The sequence below is a fragment of the Saccopteryx bilineata genome, chromosome 1, assembly GCF_036850765.1.
Source record: "Saccopteryx bilineata isolate mSacBil1 chromosome 1, mSacBil1_pri_phased_curated, whole genome shotgun sequence".
Classification (NCBI taxonomy): domain Eukaryota; kingdom Metazoa; phylum Chordata; class Mammalia; order Chiroptera; family Emballonuridae; genus Saccopteryx; species Saccopteryx bilineata.
In genome coordinates, this window is record NC_089490.1 from 41,189,575 (window position 1) to 41,210,680 (window position 21,106).

A 21,106-nucleotide genomic window follows, 5' to 3' on the forward strand; every position below is an offset into this window, starting at 1 on the left:
CAGACCATCCTGTGTGGTTACTTCAGGTGTCTTGAGTTTGCAAGACCATTGTGCAGAGCTCACCTGAGCCTGTCAGGTTTCATTTGTGGCCCCATCTTTGATTTATTTCATCCACACCTGATTGATTATAGCTTATTATAGCTTTAAAATTATCTAAAGTCAAAAAGAAATAAAACAATTTTTACTAGACTCCTTTTCATCAAACTTTATTTTTTATTATTTTTTTGTATTTTTCTGAAGTGAGAGGCGAAGAGGCAGAGAAACAGACTCCCACATGCACCTAACCACGATTTACCCGCAAGTCCACCGGGGGGGGGGATTCTCTGCCCATCTGGGGCGTTGCTCTGTTGCAACCAGAGCTATTCTAATGCCTGAAGCGGAAGCCATGGAGCCATCCTCAGCACCCAGCCCAACTTTGCTCCAATGAAGTCTTGGCTGCAAAAGAGGAAGAGAGAGACAGAGTGATAGGAGAAGGGGAAGGGTGGAGAAGCAGATGAGTGCTTCTCCTGTGTGCCCTGGCTGGGAATCAAATTGAGGATATTCACATGCCAGGCTGATGCTCTACCACTGAGTCAGGTGGCCAGGGCTTTTCCTACATACTTTAAAACAAACCAGGAAACAACAGTGGACTAAGGAAGACACTATAGGGGGCATAAATGGTGATAGATGAAGAATAGACTTTGGGAGGTGAACCCATAATATGATGTACAGAGATGTGTTGTAAAACTGGGCACCTGAAGCCTGTATAATTATGTTAATCTGTGATACCTTGATAAAATTTAATTTAAAAAACACAAATAATTTTTATATTATATCAAGGAGGAAAAAATTAATGCTGATATACTTCAAAGCATATTTACATCAAAATGTCTTGGCCAATAGTTAAGAGGTGAGTTAGAATATCAAAGCTAGGTAACATTTAAAAGGAATAGGCCTAGGCTCTGGCCAGCTGGGTCAGTAGCAGAGTGACGGCCCTGAAATGTGGATATACAAGGTTTGATTCTGGGTCAGGACACACAGAAGAAGCAACCATCTGCTTCTCCCTTCCCTCCTCTCCTTCTGCACCTACAGCCATTGCTCAATTGATTTAAGCACGCTGACACTGGAGCACTGAGGATGGCTATGTGGCTTCTGCCTCAGGAGCTAAAAATAGCTTGGTTGCTGATTAATAGAGCAACCACCCCGGGTGAACAGAGCATCTCCCCATATGGCACTTGCTGGGTGGATCCTGGTTGTGGTGCATACAAGAGTCTGTCTCTCTTCCTCCCCTTCTCTCACTTAATAAATAAAAGAAAGAGTAATCTTAGAAGAAAAAGCAAAAAGTAAGATGTGGAGAAAATGACTATGTAGTAGTCAATTAAAAATAAAATTGCATAGATAACATATGACTCATTTTTTTAAAGTTTTTAAATACAGACATAAACATCTATGCTTGGTGTTAAAAGAAATATAAAGAAACAAACAGAAATTTAGTGAAACAGTAGCATTTTTAATATGATGCTCTTATATTATCAGCTTGCTTTGGATCTTAGACAGACCAAAACTTAGTTTTGTCCAGTTTTCTTTAGATATCAGATAACTAGTCTGAATTTCAAATAAACAATTTTAGCTAAAAATATGTACATACAATGGACTTTTCACTACTGTGATAGGTGTTTTATTAAAATAAACTAATAAACTAATGAATCTTTACCCTTTAGTGTCCTTCTGTCTGTCACACAAGTGAATTTATCAAGGCAATTGACATTTGGGAGATATACATAAAATGTTGTTTTTTAAATTTTTATTATAAAAAATGGCAATTATATACAAAAGTAGAGAAAATGGTATTAAAGATAGTCTACATTCTCATCATGTATTCAAAACAATGATCAACATGTTACCACAGTGTTTTATTTATTTCTTCTTCTTCTCATCCACCCTCTAACAGGGTAATCTGGATGCAAAGGAAGCATAGGAGGGTGGTCTTTGAACCAGAAATATCAAGAGTGAGTTAGGTTTGAAAGAAACTAGAAAATCTTGACAAAACCTGGAGAAGCTGAAGCAGATAGAATACTCAGTGCCAATTTTTGTAAACAACTAGAGTTAACCCTTCTCTACAGTAAAGTATGCCTCTTCCTCCTCCCTCTTTCTCATGATGTAGATAAATAAATGAATGAATGCTTTATAAACCACAAAAATAAAGAGCAAATGACTATTAACTTCATCTCAGAAGTATTTGTTTCTTTGTTTTCAGTAAAAACAAAATGTAGGCTGGGTTTGGATATTATACAACCCTGAGAACCACAAAAAACATAGTTCTAGTAAGGACTCTAGTGTTTCCTACAAAACTAGTTTAAGAATAGTACATATTTACTGACTTAGGCAGATTTATACCATGGTGGTATAATTAATTAAAAATAAAATAAAGATTACAGTCCTGTGTAGCTCTTAAATATTTTGCTTCCACCACACTGAGGCTATGTTATTTCCTTTTCCTCTGTAAAGCCAGTAGCCCCAGCCATTATTACAGCCACCTGGCCCATGCAGGTTTGCATTTGATTCGGACAGATGGTAATGAAAAAACGGAGCCAAGAACTGGTGGGCCATTAACTTTAATCCTAGCTCACACTTGGCGGGCGAGAAATACATACAGTGGGAAAACACTTCCCTTTCCATTCAAGGCTCCCAAAGCAACTGACTTGTCCGAGTTTTCTAGAATCAAACGTTTGTACCTCACCAGACTTATTCATCTTTGTTCCTCATCTCCTTCTCTCTGCACAAACTATGCACAAACTGGCTTCTCCTTCAGGATTCCGCCATCTTGGCTGCTTCTCCTCTCCTCCATGTGACCTTTCTCTGCTCTCCTCTCTAATGCTAATCCCAGAAACTGAAAGAGAGCAAGCTCCTGGTCTGCCCCATTTTATAGTGTAGAAATCAAAACCTTTAATTTAATATACAAACAAGGAAGTTTCTAATACAAAGTCATTTATCTGAGGCATAATGGTATTCCTCATGAGAGTGCACCACACCACATCATGCAATCAGTCAAGGGTGTGGGGAAAAGCTTAGTCTTAAAACTAATCCTTAGGCTATAACCACCCTGCCTGCATACAACCTGCCCCCCACACCCAATGCAAACTATAGGCAAGCAAACAGACATATCATACTTACAAACATACTTGACCAAAAAAAGTATTTTACTTTAATCTGCAGGTTATACCAAGTCCAAATGAATTTTTGAGGAGTTTATTAATTAGCTGGCTAGCTACATGGGGCACAACCCCAAATCGTGTAGCCCTCATACAATTCTTGGCTGATTTTATAGACCAAATCACATACCAGTTGGGGTGGGTAAGAAGGAGTTCATGATCCCTTTGTCTAGAGGTATATGTTACTCTCATGACGTTAGGGTGAGTCCGAGTATAGGAATTCTTAATTAAGGTACTTAAACATTCTTTCCTAAAGGCTTTTAAGAAAAGAGAAGTGAAGGGACTCTCAGATAAGTTTTATCTTCCTTGCTCTGTAGTTTAATTATGACTTATCTGACCCAGTTGCCATTGCATGCCAGGAAGCTCCTGCATTCTTCTCTTTCCTTTCTCACAGAAAGGAGGGGGTGATAGGCCTGACTTTTCTTCTTTAAAATGGCATTGCTAATGCTAACTTTTACATTCCTTGACACCTTATCACCTGTAGTTGAAGAATCAGATGAGGGGCTTTGGGAGCCCTGCTAAGACTGGTGAGGCCTTTGATTCTAGGAGGAACCAGAGAAGACTCTTCTGGTTGTGGAACCTGGAATGCGTCTGGGCCTTGTGAGCTCTGAATGAAGAAGGAAGTGTTTTCTCTGTGTGTTTGCTCTTTGGCCGGTGCAAGATTTTTTTTTTTTTTAAATATGGAATGCTTTACGAATCTGCGTGTCATCCTTGCGCAGGAGCCATGCTAATCTTCTCTGTATTGTTCCAATTTCAGTATATGTGCTGCTGAAGTGAGCACCGGTGCACGATTTTAATAAAGGAATGGCCCACCCTTTTTTGGCTCCACCATTTCTTTACTGTCTGCCTGAATCCAATGAGAACCTGCATGTGAATGGACATGATGGCCACAACTACTGGCCATACTCCTTGTTACAATGTTAGGATATGATTATGTCACTGTGGCAGAGACATTTCTATAGTAGAACAGATGTGAGACCTCTGCCCCAAATTTTAGACAATATGTTCTCTGTAGTTTATAAGTATACATGAGCTTATAACTTTATAGAGATGAGGATAAAAGCTTTAGATAAATGAAGTATATAGCACCGTGATGGCGAACCTTTTTATAAAAACCGCCAACTTTTGCAGTGCTGGTCAACCTGGTCCTTCCCATCCACTAGTGGACGTTCCAGCTTTTATGATGGGTGGTAGTGGAGCAACCAAATGGTGCTGGGATTGGCCCACTGTAAAGCCAGTAGCCATGGCCACCATCACAGCAGCCTGGCCCATGCAGGTTCACATTGAATTCGGACAGTCGGTAAAGAAACAATGGAGCCAAAAACTGGTGGGCCATCATCTTTAATCCTAGCTTGCACCCGGCAGGCAAGTAAAACACATACTGGGCTCCAAAACTCACTCACATTCAGTGCTCACAAGGCTACTGACTTATCCAAGTTTCCTAGAATCAAAGGTTTCTAGCTCACCAGACTTATTCACCTCTGTTCCCCATCTCCTTCCTTCTCCCTGCACAAACTGGCTTCTCACTCAACACTCCACCATCCTGGCTGCTTCTCCTGGCCACATGGCCTCTTTCTGCTCTCTGCTCTGCTCTCTCTCCTCTCTCATGCTAATCTCAGGAACCAAGAGAGCAAGCTCCCGTTCTGCCCCTATTTTATAGTGTAGAAATCCAAACCTTTAATCCAATATACAAAATAGGGAAGTCTCTAATACAAAGTCACATATCTGAGTCATGATGAGATTGTACCACCCCACATCAAAAAGGGTGGGAAAGGCTTAATCCCAAAACCAAGCCCCAGGCTACAAGGATTCTGCCTGCCCACAGCCAGCCCCCAACACACATTAATATCACCTGGGCAATGGCCTCCACATGGGCAGCGTCATCTTTAACAAAGTGAGCATAATATATTTTATCTGCCCAACACCCACCATGAAAGCTGGAATGCCCACTAGTGGGTGGGAGGGATGAGGTTGACCAGCACTGCAAAAGTGCGAGGTCTTTATAAAAAGGTTTGCCATCACGGGAATAGCAGCATAGAAATCAACTTGCAACATAACTTGTTTCTTCTTATGTTAATAATCTAATTATCTTAATGTTTATGAAACTGTTAACTTTCACTACCCTGAAGCACATTCAAAAAATTTAGCAGTTTTTTTTTCATTTGAAACAATCGTGTAACACATTATACATTTTAGTTTAAAAATCTAAACATAGATTTTTAGTTTACATATAAACATACATTGCTTATTTCTTAATGGTTACAAGAAAAAATTACCTAGAAATAAGTTTAAAAAGAAATGTAGATAAATTATATTTAGAGAATTTTAGAACACTACTGAGAGTTCTAAAAGAAAGTAAAAAAATACAAAATTATTACATAATATAGAAAAACTGAATACTGAATTCATCATAACTATTATAGAAATATGATATAAACAAACACAACATTATTTTCTCATAGGCATCTTAAAATTATACTCAAGTATATAAAAAAATTAATGGGCAGGATATTATAAAAATGAAAAAGAATTTGTATAAATTGTGAATTTGCATCAATAAAAATATATGGTCAAATATGAATGGATGAATGAATGAATTAACAAATGAATGAATGAATAAGTGGATGTATCTTTTAACTGTCTCTAGAATGTTTTTCTGAAAGCAGGGCCTGCTTATAACCCAAGCAAGATCACCTGGATTTTCCTAATATTATAGAATTCTGTGCTCCACTTCAGAATAACTAAACACAAGTCCTGGACAAATAAACAGACCCAATTCTTGTGCTCCTAGAGTTTGTGTTTTCTCACTTTCTTCCAGAGACAAATATTTGTAAGAAGTATAGATCATTAACAAAGTTTAAAGGAAGCTGAAATCCCCAAAATTGAAATTCCAACCTTAGTAACTTGTAATTAGAAATGGTGTAAGCATAATATAAAATATAAGATAATAATTATAATAATAATTATGCTGATAATCAGAGGCAATATTTAAAGTACTAGCAAGTCAACATTCTAAGAATTTTATTTGTATTAGCTTACTTAAACTTTATGACAACCTTAGAAATTTACTACTATTGTTAACCTCATTTTAAAGATGAAAAAGCAAGGCCTAGAGATGTCAAGCTACTTGCCCAAATTAGATTATAATTAAATAAGAAAATAAAGCAATAATCCTTCACTGGCTATCCCTAACCTAACCACACAATTGGTTTAATACTTTTTTTTCTCGTCTCTTTTTTTTTTTTAATTTTAATTTAATTTATTGTGTTTACATAGATTCTAGTGTTGCCCCAATTGCATCCCAACTCCCTCGTCTTTCCCTCAACATATCCCTTGCCACTCTCCCAACAGCTCCCTCCCCCCTTCCCTTCAGGTTTAATTCTGTTCCTCAGTTCACATTGTTCCTTGGATTCCTCAAATGAGTGAGTCATATGATATTTTTCTTTCTCTGCCTGGCTTATTCCACTTAACATAATAGTTTCCAGGTCCATTCATGTTGTTGCAAAAGATAATATTTTCTTCATTTTCATGGCCCCATAGTATTCCATTGTATATATGTACCACTGCTTTTTAATCCACTCGTCCACTGACGGACACTTGGACTATTTCCAGATCTTCACTATTGCGAGCAATGCTGCCATAAACAAGGGGGTGAATTTCTTTTTTTGAATCAGTGATATGGTGTTCTTGGGATATATTCCTAAAAGTGAGATTGCTGGGTCAAAAGCCAGTTTGATATTTTAATTTTTTGAGGAATCTCCATACTGATGTTTTCCACGGTGGCTGCACCAGTCTGCATTCCCACCAGCAGTGCAGAAGGGTTCCCTTTTCTCCACATCCTTGCCAGCACCTATTTGTGTTGTTTTGCTAATGAGTGCCATTCTGACTGATATGAGGTGGTATCTCATTGTGGTTTTAATTTGCATTTTTCTAATGATTAGTGATGTTGAACATTTTTTCATCTGTCTATTGGCCATCTGTATGTCCTCTTTGGAGAAGTGTCTACTCATTTTTTTGCCAATTTTTTGATTGGATTGTTTGTCTTCCTGGTGTTGAGTTTTACAAGTTCTTTATATATTTTGGTTATTAATCCCTTATCAAACGTATTGTTGAATATGTTCTCCCACTGTGTGGTTTGTCTTTCTATTCTGTTCATATTGTCTTTATCTGTGCAAAAGCTTTTTCATTTGATATAGTCCCATTTGTTTATCCTGTCTTTTATTTTACTTGCCTGTGGAGATAAATCAGCAAATATATTGCTGTGAAAGGTGTTGGAGAGCTTATTGCCTATTTTTTCTTCTAAGATGCTTATGGTTTCACGACTTATATTTAAATCTTTTATCCATTTTGAGCTTATTTTTTGTGACTGGTGTAAGTTGGTGGTCTAGTTTCATTTTTTTGCAGTTAGCTGTCCAATTTTCCCAACACCATGTGTTAAAGAGACTGTCTTTACTCCATTGTATGCTCTTGCCTCCTTTGTCAAATATCAATTGTCCATAAGGTGTGGGTTTATTTCTAGGTTCTCTGTTCTGTCCCATTGATCTATATGCCTGTTCTTATGCCAGTACCAGGCTATTGAGTACAATAGCCTTGTACTATAACTTGATATCAGGAAGTGTGATACCTCCCACTTTATTCTTCTTTTTTCAAGATTGCTGAGGCTATTCGTGTTCTTTTTTGGTTCCAAATAAATTTTTAAAATATGTGTTCTATATCTTTGAAGTATGTCATTGGTATTTTAACTGGTATTGCATTGAAGTTATAAATTGCTTTGGATAGCATAGATATTTTGATGATGTTTATTCTTCCTAACCATGAGCACAGTATATGCTTCCACTTGTTTGTGTCTTCCTTGATTTCTTTTATCAATGTGTTATAATTTTCCAAGTACAAGTCTTTAATCTCCTTGGTTAAATTTATTCCTAGGTATTTTATTTTTTTGTTGTTGCAATAGTGAAAGGGATTGTTTTTTTAATTTCTCTTTCTGACAGTTCATTTTTGGTGTATACAAATGCCTCTAATTTCTAAATGTTGATTTTATACGCTGCCACCTTGCTGAATTCATTTATCAGGTCCAGTAGTTTTTTAACTTAGACTTCAGGGTTTTCTATGTACAGTATCATATCATCTGCAAATAATGATAGTTTTACTTCTTCTTTTTCAATTTGGATGCTTTTTATTTCTTCTTCTTGTCTGATAGCTGTGGCTAGAACTTCTGAACTATGTTGAATAAGAGTGGTGAAAGGGGGCATCCCTGCCTTGTTCCTGAACTTAGGGGGATTGCTTTTAATTTTTGCACATTAATTATTATGTTAGCTGTGGGTTTTTCATAGATGGCTTTTATCATATTGAGGTGTGTTTTTTGTATTCCCACTTTGCTGAGAGTTTTGATCATGAATGGGTGCTGGATTTTATCAAATGCTTTTTCTGCATCTATTGGAATTATGTGATTTTTCTTCTTCATTTGTTTATATGAGAATCACATTGATTGATTTACAAATATTGTATCATCCTTGCCTCCCCAGAATGAATTCCACTTGATCATGATGTATGATTTTTTTATGTATTGCTGGATCCGGTTTGCTAATATTTTGTTAAGGATTTTAGCATCTAAATTCATCAGGGATATTGGTCTATAGTTTCCTTTCTTTGTGTTGTCTTTGCCTGGTTTTGGAATCAGAATTATGCTCGCCTCATAAAAGGAGCTTGGAAGTCTTCCTTCCTCTTGAATTCTTTAAAATAGCTTGAGAAGGATAGGAGTTAGTTCTTCTTTGAATCTTTGGTAGAATTTACCAGTGAAGCCATGTGGCCCAGGGCTTTTGTTTGCTGAAAGTTTTTTAATAACTGTTTCAATCTCATTTGTTGTAATTGGTCTGTTTAGGTTTTCTGATTCTTCTGGATTAATTTCTGAAAGTTTATATGTTTAAAGGAATTTGTCCATTTCACCGAGGTTGTTTACTTTTTGGCATACAGTTCCTCATAGTATTATCTTACAATCTTTTGTATTTCTATTGTGTCAGTTGTTATTTCTCCACTCTCATTATTAATTTTATTCATTTTAGTCCTCTCTCTTTTTTCCTTGGTGAGTCTGGTTAAAGGTTCATTGATCTTGTTTACCTTTTCAAAGAAACAGCTCTTGGTTTCATTGATCCTCTGTATTGTTTTTTTTTTTTAGCCTCTATGTCATTTATTTTTGCCCTGGTTTTTATTATTTCCTTCCTTCTACTCCTTCTGAGCTTTACTTGTTGTTCTTTTTCTAGTTCTTTTAGATGCAGGATTAAGTTGTTTTTTTTGAGCTTTTTCTACCTTTTTAAGGTATACCTGTAGTGCAATAAACTTCCATCTCCATACTGCTTTTGCTGTGTCCCATAAATTTTGAGTTGTTTTATACTTGTTATTATTCATTTCTAGGAATTTTTTAAATTTCTTCTTTGATTTTAATGTTAACACATTTGTTATTTAATATCATGCCATTTAGTTTCCAGGTGTTTGAGTATTTTTCAACTTTTCTGTTGTGGTTGATTTCTAGTTTCATGCCATTGTAATCAGAGAAAATGCTTGATATAATTTCAATCTTCTTAAATTTGTTGAGACTGCTTTTGTGCCCTAATATGTGGTCTATTTTAGACAATGTACCATGAGCACTTGGGAAGAATGTATATTCTGCTGCTTTAGGGTGAAAGGTTCTGAAGATATCTATTAAATCCAGTTGATCTAGTGTGTCATTTATGTGTGCTGTTTTTTTGTTAATTTTCTTTCTTGAGGATCTACCTAGTGATGTTAGTGGGGTATTTAAATCCCCTACTATTATAGTATTGTTGTTGACCTTGCCCTTTATATCCATCAAAATCTGCTTTATATATTTAGGTGCTCCTATATTAGGTGCATAGGTTTTATAATAGTTATATCTTCCTGTTAGATTGCTACCTTTATCATTATGTAGTGACCTTCTTTATCTCTTACTATAGCCTTTGTTTTAAAGTCCATTTTGTCTGATATAAGTATTGCTACCCCAGCTTTTTTTTTCATTTCCATTTGCATGAAATATCTTTTTTCAACCTTTTACTTTCAGTCTACATATATCTTTTGTTTTGAGGTGTGTCTTTGTAGACAGTATATATGTGGGTCCTGTTTTCTTATCCATGCAGCTACTCTATGTCTTTTGATTGGATATTTTAATCCATTTACATTTAAGGTTATTATTGATATGTAGTTGTTTATTGCCATGTTATTCTTTAAAGCTTTATTCCTCTTTTGCTATATTCTTTTCCCACTTTGATCTGTTTACAACAGGTTCCTTAACATTTCTTGCAGCATTCGTTTGGTTGTAATAAATTCTTTGAGTTTTATTTGTCTGCAAAGCTTCTTATTTTTTTCAATTTTAAATGATAGCCTTGCTGGATAAAGAGGTCTTGGTTGTAGGCTCTTGTTCTGCATTACTTTGAATATTTCTTGCCATTCCCTTCTGGCCTCAAGTGTTTCTATTGAGAAGTCAGATGTCATCCTTATGGGAGCTTCTTTGTAGGTGATAGTCTTTTTTCCTTTAGCAGCTTTTAATATTTTCTCTTTATTTCTTAGCTTTGGTATTTTAATTATGATGTGTCTTGGTGTGGATTTCTTTGAGTTTCTCTTTAATGGAATTCTCTGTGCTTCTTGAACTTGTGTGACTTTTTCCTGCATCAATTTAGGGAAGTGTTCAGCTATGATTTGATTGAACAAGATTTCTATCCCTTGTTCTTTCTCTTCTTCTTCAGGAACCCCTATGATGAGGATGTCATTTCTCTTCATGTTGTCACAGAGCTGTCTTAGATTTTCCTCAGACTTTTTGAGTCTCTTTTATTTTTGATGTTCTGCTTCTGTGCCTTTATTTATCTTGTCCTGTAACTTGCTGATTTAATCTTTAGCTTCATCTACCCTGCTTTTAATTCCTTCCATTGTGGTCTTCATTTCTGATATTGTATTTGTCATTTCTGATTGATTCTTTTTTATTATTTCAATGTCCTTTTTTATACTTGCTATCTCTTTATTTAAGTGTCTGTTATGTCCATCAGTTGTTGTTCTAAGATCTTTGAGCATCCTGACAATCATTATTTTAAACTCTGCATCCAATAATTTGTTTATATCTGACTCATTCAAGCCATTTTCTGGGGATTTATTTTAATTCAATTGGATTGCATTTCTCTGCCTTCCCATTCTGTCTGTGTATAAGAAAAATGTGGCCACTCTAGTTCAATGGTTGTGGCCTCTGTATTTCTTAGGTGTGATCTGTCTGCAGGCCTGCCACCCTCTCTGATGCAGCCTCAGGTGTTCGTGTATGGGCGTTGCTGGTACCAGCATGCTGCAGCAGTCATTGCAGTTCCACCTCTCCTTCATGAGCAGGGCTTTGTTCATGTGCCCAGGCTACAAGCCCTGGTGGATCCTGGCCTTTGCTCTGACCCCTCAAGTGGAGCTGCGTGCCGCACTGGGGCCACAAGCCTGGGCACAGTGGGTGCACCTGCACAGCTATGCTCAGCCACGGGTCTCCTACTGTTCCTGGCTTTTACCCTGCCCCTGATGGTGGGGCTGCACTCATGCACTGGGTGCTAGCCCTGGCTCCTGGGCAGGGCTGAACACCATGGCTCTCCTTGGGTTCTCTGGCTTTCGCACGGCTTTCACTTTGCCTTTGTGGGTGGGATTGCAGGTAGGACTGTTCTTGCTCATCAGGCCCACAGTCAGGTTGGACTGTTTTTATGCACCCCTTCTCTCCCCACCGGGCCAGACTGAGCTCCCACAGGGCCTCAGTCATAGCCAGCCAGCTTCTGCCCCTGCCGATGGGACTGTATTTCTGCGTCCTGCTGCCACCTACCCTCCAGTGAGCCCACAGCAGTGTGGGTGGGGGTGCTGCAGCTCAGACCTTAGCACTCAATACTGTATTCCTGAAGGCTCCCTCCTTCTAAGTGACTCTTCTGAGTGCCTAGGGAGAGCTTGTTTGGCTGGTGCCCTGTTTCCCTTTGCTGGTATTGCTGGTCCCAAGGGAAATATTCACTTTAGATTTGGGGAGTGACTCAATCCAGAGGTTAGGATGGCTGTCCTTCAAAGTGTTTCTTTCTGTGCCTCCTAGATTACTCTCTCTTCCTGCTATTCCAGTCCTCTCATCTCTTCCCATCTCCCAGAGTCCTGGGTGAGTGGTTGTAAAAGAGGTTTTCTGTGCGATCTCTTTAAGAAGAATCCTTGGTCTGAGAAATCTCTCTTTCTTACAAACAGTATCCTGGCTTGTTTTGCAGCTAAATACTGTCCATATACCTCTTCTAGTCTTTGGGGGCTATAGGCTGGGGCTTTGTTCCTGAGGCCCAGGATCTCCCCTCTCCATTAAACTTACTTCCTGCCACGTGAATCCTTCCAGGCTGCAGTTCACGTTCTGGAACTGGGCAGCCCTCTCTGCATTTCCACTTTTTCTACCAGTCTCAGTGTGGCTTCTTCAGTGTTCCTTGGTTTAAGAGTCCTCTTAGTTTAGTCCAAAATTGGTTTTTCCAGATGATGGTTCTTAAAATTAAGTTGTAATCCATTTTGGTTCTAGGAGGTAGAAGTTGGTACGTCTGCCTACTCCAACACCACCTTGCCGCTTCTGGTTTCTTAGTGATACTAAACATCCTGGTAAAATAGGGTGATTAAGACAATAATGATCTGGACTTTTATTGTATAAATAAATTGTATAAATAACCCTGAAAGTGTGAATTACATTGGATTATTAAACCTCTTCTGTTAATAAGAAGATGGTTATTTGGGGGCAGGAATCACAAGAGGACTTATCCCCAGATAAGGAAAAATGATATAATTTATCTTATTTACTTTCTCCTATGGGTGAGCAAATAAAGATGGAGATATATTAAATTATGTCATGGTCCAAGAGGAGTTGTTAACATAACATTGATCCATCCACACCTCATTCAGGCTAAGGGGAATCATGTTTTTGAGAAAACAATGCCTTTGAGAAAGGGTTAGAATGCTGTTAAAGGCAGAGTGTTGCCTCTACTTGATTCTTGCCCTTTTCTCTCTTTCTCTTCTATTCTGGTGGTAAATTAACATTTATGTGTGGATTTGTGAATATTGACATAAACTATTTAGCTAATTCATGAACAATTTACTAAATTATCTAGAAATACAAAATGCTTATGTATAACAGACACTAATTAACAAATATAGATTTAGCTTCTAATTTTCAGGCCTTTCTAGTTACTGAGACTAAAAAATAAAGAATACTAAACTAATTCCTCATCTTTCTTCTTTAAATAACTGTTTGCTACATTACTTTCTCTGTTATTACTTGGCACAGTCATTTTATGGGAAAATGTTCGTATATTTTCAGTCCTGGGTTCTCAGAGAAAATTGTCACTTAGAAGATCTCTCTTACTAAATGCTCAAATATTTTCATTGATTTCTTTCAGAGAGCCCCAGGCATGTGTTTCATTTTTCTGCAGTTTTCTTGGCCTTTTATTAAGACCTACAAGTAATCTGCCATACTGGATCACCCACAGAATGTCTGCAAACCACCAAGGCAGAGGCACAAATTTTAAAATTCAAATTATCTCTTTTATTTGCAATTTTGCCTCCACCATGTGCCTATATAAAACCCAAATATGTTCTTCATAGTTTTATTATTTTTATATTTGCCAGTCTTTTTTTCTTAGCCATCAAATGTTACCTCCAACCATATTCTTTTATTTCATATTACTTTCAACTTTGCATTTGTTTCCTTAAAATCCATGAATAAGAGTCAAATAATATCTCCCATTTTTATTGGTGTTTTAGCTAATATAATGTTGGTAATGATGAGAAATGAGTGAAAACATATATAATGTAGCCTTATAGCTTCAGGCTTGCCAACATTGGTTAGAGTAAGAACCAGACCTAGTATTCCCTTTAGTGACAAGTGTATTTCTTGGCATACAGAGTAGAAGCTTAATAAATAGAGCTAGTTGTTTTAACTCACTTTTTTTCTGCAATTTTTATTTGATTATTTTAATGGTTTTTGGGGGGCCTATTAAGTTATTTAAAAATTAATAAATATTAAAGGGTCAAAAGGAGGACTCTGTAAAAAAACAAAAAAAAAGGGAAAAATGGGGATATGAAAGTGTTTAACCAAAACTATATAAAACAAGACAGATGGCAATTCTGTCATTGACTTAGTTTTCTCACTTGTATTTTTTTCTCAATTGAGTTTATCATCAGATAACCTCCAAAGTAACAATCTTAGTGCCTAAATGTTATTGCTCTTTATATCATCTTTAAAACATCAACATATTTTTCTATCCATTCTTTTAGTCATATTCTTATTCTTCACTATTTATTTCTACATATTAAATTGACAAATGTAGTAGCCTACAATCCATTGTAACTCTTGAATAATATTTAAGCACTTCATAAACAAAATTCTAAAAACAGATACTAAATAAACTTGGTTCAGATACTTGACTTCCAGGAATATGTTTTTGTTGTTTGTTTGTTTTTGGCCTAAGCAAACAAACAAAAACAGAGAAATTATTTGTTAAGTTATATCATTATTAATTGTCATCATGGAGTATAGGATTGCTTCCAATGTACATGGATAATTTATTCATAGTACTCCTGTAATCAACACACAAATTTAAATTCAATAAAAATAGTATATTTGCATTCTTCCTATTATTACTCTTAATATTAAGTCAATTTAGCAAATTTTCAGTATACAATACAATATTATTATATATAGCAATCATGTGAGTATATATCAGGTGCTCTTACCACACACACACAATCAAAGGTAAGTATGTGAAGAGATAAATTATGTTAATTAACTCTTCTGTAGTAATCATTTTAGTTATGTGTATGGATTTTAAGGCATCATTTTGTATGCTGTAAATATAAACATTTTTGATATAAAAATACTATATTGTCTTTATATTATATAATTAAATTATAAAATCTCAAGTATTTTAAAAAATTAAATGTTGAATTTGATGAAATTTTATAAAAGGCCAAGACATTTTTCTTACTATTTTGTTTATAATTTTTATAGCTTACCTCTTAAATATATTCTAGAATATGTCGGACTATTTTAGTTAACAAATTCTAAATGTTATTTTTTAAGAATATTAAAATTTTCTAATTACTTATGCACATGCTCTTTGCTTTAATTACCTTTAATTTGACTAGTTCTTATTTTTTTAATTAAAATATTTCAGAACAACTTTGATATAATGGTAAGTGAAATAAAACAAAGATTAAAAAATCAAATGAAGAAGAATTGCAAAGGAAAGAGGACGATTATGTGGAAATAAGATGATCTTGAAATCATATTAGATCAATTGCTCATATATTATGCACAGAAAATTATTTGTATGACTATTTTTAAATTATCTTAAGAATGGCATGTAACTAATACCATGTTAAATGCATATGAACAATGAACTCATTACATACACAGCATTAATGCACAATTTCTTTAGGGAAAATGGTTGAGAAAGATGTGGGGGTCAATCCTGAGCTAGGACAGATCATCTTTCTTCCATATCAGCTGTCATTCTCTATCAGGGTATTTGGTCTCATTACTGGAAAAGGCCCCACAAGAAGGGAGGGGCAAACTCCAGTGAAAACGTACTGTTCAAGCCCATGCTTGTGTCACACTGGCTACAGTTCCATTTGTCAAAGCAAGTCACATTGCTCTGTCCAGATAGTATGGCAGGGCACTATAAAAGAGAAGAGATACAGAGAAAGGACTTAAGTTGGTCCTTAAAGAAGGAAAAAAAAAACCAATGGCATTATGCATGTAAATTCTTAATGTAAATAGTTAAATAAAATTAAACCATTGCTGATTTATTTAGGCAAGGTTTTCCAATTTTTATTTAACTTCAAAACAAGTTTCCCAGGGGACTTTAGCTACTTAAAAAGTCCACTAATTTTTCCATGAGGTGAGGAGTAGAGGGTTGTACAAGGAAGATGTGTTTCCACTCAGTTGAAAATAGAAGACTTAAAAAACTTCAATGATATTTATGTGCTTTATATCCATTACATGTAGCACATAGTATATGAAGTATTTATGTTGGACTATATGTAACTCTTTCATTAAAATACATTCTTGGCCCTGGCTGGTTGGCTCAGTGGTAGAGTGTTGGCCTGGCGTGCAGGAGTCCCAGGTTCAATTCCTGGCCAGGGCACACAGGAGAAGCCCCCATCTGCTTCTCCACCCCTCCCCCTCTCCTTCCTCTCTGTCTCTCTTTTCCCCTCTCGCAGCTCCATTGGAGCAAAGTTGGCCCGGGCGCTGAGAATGGCTCTATGGCCTCTGCCTTTAGGCGCTAGAATGGCTCTGGTTGCAATGGAGCAATGCCCCATATGGGCAGAGCTTCGCCCCCTGGTGGGTGTGCTGGGTGGATCCTGGTCGGGTGCATGCGGGAGTCTGTCTGACTGCCTCCCCGTTTCCAACTTAAGAAAAATTCAAAAAAAAAAATACAGTCTTTTAAAATAAGTTCAAGATTGTGATAACTGAAGGGAAGCTATCATGTGACTAAATTTTTAGTGGTGGTGAAGTGAATTCTGGATGATGGAAGCTGTGTGGTTTAGCAGGAGCCTATAGGACATACAGGGGAAGCTGCTTCTCATGAGAACACAGACAAAAAGTCAGCCCAAGGTGGTGGCCTGTGTCCTCATAGTAGAGCCTGAAAAGATCACTGAATAGAGACCTGAAAGTATACAAATGGGCAGACATTGAGATGTATTCATCTCAATAAAGTTTAGCTTCAGTGTATTAACAATGACCACAAAGCTAATTGAGATGATTAATTTTACTGTATTAGTAATATTTACCTCCATGACAGATTAGGGACATACCCACTGAAGACATGGCATAATATACTTGGATAGGCTGTGTATCCCAGAAGATGAGGTGCATGTCAGAATAAGCTTAAACTTCAAGTGTCTCCACAAAAAGACCTGCAAACAACGTTATTCAGCTCTCTACTGTTGCAGTACTCTATGTGTGGTCAAGCAGCAATGTACCAATGTAACTGGATGGAAGGAAGAAGGGAAAGAGAGAGGAAGAGAAAGAAAAAACACAAAGGGAGCAGGAGAAAACAGGAAAAAGAAGGGGGTAAGGATGACAAAAGCTAATTAATTAATTAAAAACAATTTTTACTCAATTTATTTGGGTAACATTGTTAACGAAATTATACAGGTTTCAGGTGTACAATTCTATAATACATCATTTGTATATTGCCCTGGGTGTTTACCACCCCGAGCCCAGTCTCCCTGCATCCACATTGTCTCACTCTACCATCTTTCACTTTCTCCCACTCCCTTTTTCCTCTGTAGTTCTACACTGTTGTCTGTATCTACATATCTTTTCTTTGCTTAATACTTTCACCTTTTTCACTCAGTCCCTAACCACCATCCCTTCTGACAACTGTCATTTCATTCTTTGAATATAGGAATTGGTTTCTATTTTGTTTGTTAGTTTATTTTGTTCAATAGATTCCACATATAAGTGAAATTATACAGTACTTGTCTTCTTCTCTTTCTCTGACTGGTTCATTTCACTTAGCATAATAAACTCTAGGTCCATCCAAGATTTCCTTCTTTTTTTAAGGCTGACTAATACTCCATTGTGTAAATGTACCACATGTTTTTTTTTTTTATTCACTCATCTACTGATGGACACTTTGGATGCTTCTAAATTTTGGTGATTGTAAATAATGCTGCAACGAACATAAGAGTGCACATATTTCATCAAATTAGTGTTTCAGGTGTTTTTGAATATATTTTCATAAGTGGAATTGCTGGGTGATGAGGCAGCTATTTTTAGGGGGGGGTTTTTGTTTGTTTTTTGAGATAACTCCATTCTGCTTTTTATAGTGGCTGCATCAATATGCATTCCCAACTGTATATGAAGATTTTCGTTTCTCCACACCCTCACCAACACTTGTTTGTCGATTTATAGATAATAGCCATTCTGACAGGTTTTGAGGTGATATCTCATTGTGTTTAGATTTGTATTTCTCAGATGATTAATGCCATTAAGTATCTTTTCATATGTCTATTTAGGTCTTTTGCCCATTTCTTAATTGGATTGTTTGCTATTTTTGGTGTTGAGATTTATAAGTTTTTTGTAAATTTTGGCTATTAAGCCTTTATCAGATGTATCATTGAGAAATATGTTCTCTCATTCAGGGGATTATTTTTATATTGTTTTATTTTTTGCAAGGTATTAGCTCATAGCATAATTCATTTGAAATCTTATCTCATACTAATCCCTCTCAAAAAAAATCTAACTTCTTTTTAGACAATTGGTGGATATTCATGATAAATTCTGAATATGATTCATAAAAATTTCAGTTAAATTTACTTACAGACTAACATTAGATGACACAAAACTCACAGGTAGAAACATCTATTTGTTTGCTTTCCTGGGGGAAAGAAATGCCCATGAATATTTCCAAGGTCTTGATCATTTTCTTGTTTCTAATCCCTTAGCTATGCATATGAATACACATTTTTTTCCTTTACTCTTTCCCATAAAATAAGTTAATTTAAAAACAATAACTACCACATTGCTTAAAAACAAAATTTTTAACTTCCAGTTTATGAAATTTAGTGAGTTAGGTCCTAAAAAAGATGAAAACCTCAAAATATCAAAAGTTAACATTTTGTGTTTCTTACTGGTAGTACTTAGTATTTATGGTATGTTATTTTGCTTTAATCCCTCTCTTTCTTATATATGATAATTAGTACAAAGAAAACTCACAGGTTATTTATTTAGACTCTCATCAGTGAACATTTTTCCAATCTCAGTTTTTTTTTTAATACCAGGAGGGATGCAGCCTCTAAGAGTAGCATTTACATTCAATTAAAACACCTGAGGTTATTTCCAAAAAAGTTTTTTAACACAGGAAACACTTTTTAAAGCACCTGCCTGATACTCCAATAACTTTAAAGGCTGACATGGCATGCATTGTTCAGAGTCTTAAAACTTTTATTGCTTGTCTGTTCATGCCAACTCTTAGAGTTTCTTCCCTGTAAAAATATAGAAAGCAATAACAAACCTAAGAAAAAAATTCAAGGTGACACTGACTTGGAATTTTATTCTCAATTATCAGAGGCATCAATTTTTGTAATTAACAGTATTTTAAGTTCAGTACTTTATGTGCCACTAAAATCATTTTGCATAGTTCAGGCTATCATAATACTCCACCCCATATCATTCTATTTCTATTACTACTTTTTATTATTCCTAGGCCTTCATTTTTAAGGCCAGATCCATTACCAGCACTCATCATTTTCTTTTTTGTATTTTTGGTGACAGAGACAGAGAGAGGGACACATAGGGACAGACAGGAAAGGAGAGAGATGAGAAGCATCAATTCTTTGTTGTGTCACCTTAATTGTTCATTGACTGCTTTCTCTTATATGCTTTGCCTGGGGCAGGGAGGCTACAGCAGAGCAAGTGACCCGTTGCTCAAACCAGGAACCATGAGGTCGGTCATGTCTATGATCCCACGCTCAAGCCAGATGAGCCTGCGCTCAAGCTGACAACCTTGGGGTTTCAGACCTGGGTCCTCTGCAACCCAGTCTGACACTCTATCCCAGAGGTTCTCAACCTGTGGGTCGCGACCCCTGTGTTTTGGTCGTTCGACCCCCGCCGGGGTCGCGACCCACAGGTTGAGAACCGCTGCTCTATCCACTGTGCCACCACCTGGCCAGGCATATTTGTCACTTTTATCCCACCCTCACTGTTATCTACATAGTGTGGCTTCAAAACCGTTTTCTTTTTATATAATTTTTTTTCTTTCTGTATGGCTGGACTACTAATGGACTAAATTCTAGTCTCACTTCTTAACTGTCAAGTTTCTTAAATTCTCTGGGTTCAGGCGTACCTTTCTTTTTTTTTTTTCTTTTTCTTTCTTGGGTGAAAAGAGGGTAGATAGTGAGGCAGACACCCACATGTGCCCTGACCAGGGAGTGGGATCCACCTGGCAACCCCTGTCTAGTGCCAACGCTCAAGTACCAAACTATTTTTAGCATGTGAGGCTGATATGCTCAGACCAACTGAGCTAGCACCCAGAGCCACACTCATACCAATCAAGCCACTGGCTGAGGGAGGGGAAGAGGGAGAGGAGAGGGGAAGGGAGGGAGGAGAAAAAGATGGTCACTTCTCCTGTGGGCCCTGACTGGGAATGATCTGAAGACATTCACATGCCATGCTGATGCTCTATCCACTGAGCCACCAGCCAGAGCCCAGATTTACTTTTCTACTTTGGGTTCAACTACTACTTAAACCAGTGGTGGGCAAACTGCGGCTTGAAAGCCATATGCAGTTCTTTGGCCCTTTGAGTGTGGCTCTTCCACAAAATACCACATGCAGGCGCTACCTCGATAAGGAATGTACCTATCTATATAGTTTAAGTTTAAAAAATTTGGCTCTCAAAAGAAATTTCAATCGTTGTATTGATGATATTTGGCTCTGTTGATTAATGAGTTTGCCAACCACTGACTTAAAGGGAAGTAGATTGTCCAATTTTGCAGAGCCTAGTCCTAGTTTAAGGTAACTGAGAGGCCTGACATCTAGGTGCTAGAGTACAACCAAGGAAAGGAATTCAGAAATGTCTTTACATTAAAATTTTTTTAAATAATTTTTTTTTGGTAAAGCAATTGTACTGTTTTCATTCTTTATTGTTATTTGTCATATATATATATATATTTAATTCTAAAGTCAATCACTCAAAATTATTATCTTTCTAGCCATTACTGACTGATTAGTTATAATTTGTGGTGCAAAGTATCCTCTAATAGTTAGAAAATAAAAGACATATGAAATATGCTATTTCTTAGGAGTCTAGAATTGTCTTTTGCTGATCATATCAGTTTACTTACAGGTAAATATAAACATAAAGATTTACAATATCAGTGCA

At 36.5% G+C, this 21,106-nt stretch overlaps 1 non-coding gene across 1 annotated transcript; it reads right to left on the bottom strand.

The window, feature by feature from the left end:
• Positions 1 to 3,865: 3,865 nt before the first annotated feature.
• LOC136321606 (U6 spliceosomal RNA) lies at positions 3,866 to 3,972 on the bottom strand. The gene has a single exon (XR_010728753.1). It is a non-coding gene; the product is annotated as a U6 spliceosomal RNA (small nuclear RNA).
• Between the last annotated feature and the right edge of the window lie 17,134 nt (positions 3,973 to 21,106).